Below are 4457 nucleotides of genomic sequence, written 5' to 3'. Positions count from 1 at the left end.
TTATTTAACTTGTGTCAAATTACAGGAGATATTTTTGCAGTCATAACAAAAGATGGAAATATAGAAGGTGTTAGTTATTATTTATTGCATTTTATAGAAGAGAGAAAGAAGTTATCGAAATCTGAGATGAGTGATGGAATGTCATTTCCTACAGGTTTGAGTTCTGATTTGAATATGTACATGTACAAATCGCTTACATGGAAATTTTTAATTTCTCACGTTTCTTATATACATGTACATGCAGGATTAGTTGTAGTGCAAGAGACATATTTCAAACAAGTTAAAATTGTTCAACATGGGATTCATTTCATTGAATACCAAATTGACAACAAGGTATATCAGTATAGTCACTTGGTCATTGTTGTTGGCCTAATTCTTCAAGCAGTTCCACATCGAGGGCGCTCTCAAAAGTGGAGACTAGATAGTGAAGATCATGACAAAATATTAAGTGTTATTGAAGAGTGTTCTGAACCACTTGATGTAGTATGAACTATATATATATTTAGTAATCCAAAGTACACATGTGGTTCAGCCCACATGAATTGAATTAATACTCAAGATAAATTCTAGATCTCTTAACTTGTTTTGAAACTAAAGGATAAATATTTTTTAGTTTAAATACATTATATCAAATTAGGATGTATTCAAAGTTAATTCAAGTACATGTACATGTTTAAATGCATGTTTAATTTGTATGTATAAGGTACTATATCTAATTCTAAATGCATGTAATTTGTAAGGACCACTAGTTAAAATAATTTAATTAAAAAATGCATATTTAAATTAGAATGTAATATGTACATTTGTAAAATTGATATAATATGGAATTAGGATGTATTTGTAATTAGGACATGTACATGTTGTGAACTATTTAACTATAGTATACATACCTAGAAGCTCACATACCATGTGAACTATTCAATACATGACCTATTAAGTTTAGTTTGTTCATTTCATACATACTCTTTTGTTTGAACATGTTCTTTTAAATTTTAATGCATATCTACTTGTATTTCTAACATGTGCACGTGATATATATATAATCCAGTACAGTCCATTGAACATAAAGTACATATGTAATCTAAAATGTATGTACATGTGCACATGGAATATATAATCTAACACATGTACATGTGCATGAAATATATATAATCTCTCTAGTCTAAATTTCATATCACATGATGCAGTGGAAATATATATAATCCAATCAAACATAACAAAGATATAAAGTATAATCTAGTCTAAACTTCATTGTACATCCATGAAATATACAATCTAATCAAACATGTATTTAAATCTAATCTAATCAAACATGTATAAATCTAATATAATCAAACATGTATAAATCTAATCAAATCAAACATGTATAAATCTAATATATAATCAAACATGTATAATCTGATCAAACACAAACTAGGTATAAAGTATAATCTAGAGTCTAAACTCCATGTACGTGCATGAATATATATAATATGAAAGTCTATAAAAAGATAAATGTAAATGAGCTATAAAGTCTGCAAAAAATCAACAGGGATCATGTCGGCTACAAACTGAGCGACCATCTGAGGGGGAGTCCTGCAAAAGTAGAATTTATTTAAATATTAAATATAATATATCTATCTCTCTAGACGTGCATGTACATCAAATCCAAGTAGAGTTAAATAAAAATTTAAATATAAATTGTAATGTGCATGTATACATACATGTACATATATGTACCAAAAACCATAACTAACCTGTATACTGACAGCATCTAAAGAATCTCTCCTACGCACATGCTCAGAGCTCAAGGAAGGAGTGACATGAGCTAACTGTCAATTTAAGGATTAGTCCACAATCAATTTAGATGATCTAAAAATTAAAACTTAGAAATCTAGATTATTTATTAAACATGATCTATATATATAGATTTATCCTACAAATTTGCAACATGTATACATATCTTCTAAAAATTTAAACGCACATGTACATGTACATACCTGTGTATCACCTAGAGTAGGCTGTATAGTCTGATCCTGTCCTGTGATCATATCAACAACATCACTCGTGCTTGTATATCTCTCTCTAGCTGTACATATCACTAAGGAGTGCAAGGGGCTAACTAGATGAGTGGGCATCGTGGATGAAGTGTCTGACTGTAGTAGCATGTCCATAAATCCAATATGGCTCAAATCTCTCAGCTGATCCTCAAATGAGTCCAAACCCTCATCTGTGATATGGACCTGATCAGCTCGTATCTCCTCAAATGAATCCAAGTGGCCCTCATCTGTGATATGGACCTAATCAGCTCGTAGCTCCTCCTCTACAGTAACAGAGTGATCTGTAGGTGGGTCAGTGCCTAGAGCATGCATAGAGTGATGAGAATGTTGTGACTACCTCGAGGTATGCTTTGATGCTGCTGTAGCCTCACCATCTCTGAGAATCTCCTCTCTAACATCAGCCAATGGTATCCCAAGTCGAGATGAAATAAAACTATAAGCATGTAGTAGGTCCTTGGCTAAATACTGTGACATCTATACATGTCTACTACCTCCGACTATAGCTGCTACCTCATCTAGGGAGGGGATGCCAGCAGAAATATACCGATCATCTGAATCTGAAGCCCCCCCATGACTAGCAGATGCATGATCTATGGATGATCATGAACATGGTCGACTCATCATATATCTACCCACCCTATCAGAAGATATGGTGGCTGCTGCTGATGCAATCTGTCCAATCCTATCAATTGATTCTCTCTAAGAAGCGATCACAACGTAATCTGCTATGGGTGCCATGGCTGGTACTACTGCAGGAAATCTCTAGCCAACAAGGTCCCTGTGTCTAGGCGGAGCTCTATCATGCCTACGATATGCATCTCTATCAGCAATCCTGCCCCTCCCCTGTCCATAATATCCTGGAATATCAAGGTAGTTTGGTTTCATCTAACAATGAACCTCAGCAAATACCTGTTGTGCAAAGTATAATGTTATCTGGTTGTTATTAGGATAACGACCATGGGCAGCTAAGAAGCATGGGTAAATCAGTGATGCAACCTATGGGTTGATATATCTGGTAACCTGATATCCCCTCACCTTACCTTCTCCTGATATTGTGGAAAGCATCTCTCCTTGATGGTCTCCTTCGAGACCACACCTACCACATCAGCAAAAGAATGAGGACCCCTCACCTCACTCCTCAACTGTCTATATATATCCTCTATAACCTCAGGTGAGAATGAGGTATGAGAAACTAAGCGGTCCCTCAATGTCCGCAAACTATCAAAAATGGACGTGCATGTACTCTTGTACGTGCCATCAGTACGAGGGTCATCTAATATGGCCCTCAACCTATGCAACTCTTGATCACTATACTGAAAAATAGTAGCAATGTCGAGCAAGGGGGGATCTTGCTATTGAGGACCAACATCATCAATGTGTGGCTCCTGATGTGGAGCCTGCGCAGGTGGATCCTGGGATGCCCTCTCTCTAGGTACATGTCATAAAGTTAAAATAAATACGTAAGCAGAGAGAGAGAGAGATCATTTTCATGAGAGAGAGAGAGAGAGATTATACATATAAATCTTCATGAGAGAGAGATCATTTTCATTTTCAAAAAATACATGCAAAAATTTGAAATATTTCAGTCAGAGAGAGAGATAACATATATTTTAGAGAGATAGAGAGATCTAACACGTGTATATTTAAATCTTTGACATACATAAAAAAATCAAGAACGGGAATATCTAACATATATTTCAGATCTAGAGATAACATATATTTCAGAGAGATAGAGAGATCTAACATGTGTATATTTAAATCTTTGACATACATAAAAAATTCAAGAATAGAGAGATCTAGCACGTGTATATTTAAATCTTTGACATACATATTTAAATCTTTGATTATAAAAGTATTAAAACTGCAATATGTGATCTTAACGAGAATGTCATACAACCCCTTAAGACACTATGTGATGGACTAAGCAGTATGTTGTTCACACTAGGATTTTATAAGGGGTCATATGCGGTTCTAAGGGGTCATGCATATGTTAGGACACTATATGATCCTAAGGGGAATGTCATATGTATAGTAGGATGTTATAAGGGGTCATATGTGACCTACTAAGGGGTCATGCATGTGTTATAACACATGCATGACCCCTCAAGACCACATATGACCCCTTAGGACACATAGGAAATGTCATATGTACAGTAGGATGTTATAAGGGGCCATATGTGACCTACTAAGTGGTCATGCATTTGTCAATGCATGCATGACCCCTTAGGACCACATACGACCCCTTAAGACACTATGTGATGAACTAAGGGGTATGTCATTCACACTAGGATTTTATAAGGGGTCATATGCGGTTCTAATGGGTTAGGACCACATATGACCCCTTAGGACACTATATATACTAAGGGGAATGTCATATGTATAGTAGGATGTTATAAGGGGTCATATGTGACCTACTAA

This window comes from Cryptomeria japonica, chromosome 4, assembly GCF_030272615.1.
Source record: "Cryptomeria japonica chromosome 4, Sugi_1.0, whole genome shotgun sequence".
NCBI lineage: Eukaryota > Viridiplantae > Streptophyta > Pinopsida > Cupressales > Cupressaceae > Cryptomeria > Cryptomeria japonica.
This window is presented reverse-complemented; position numbering follows the sequence as displayed.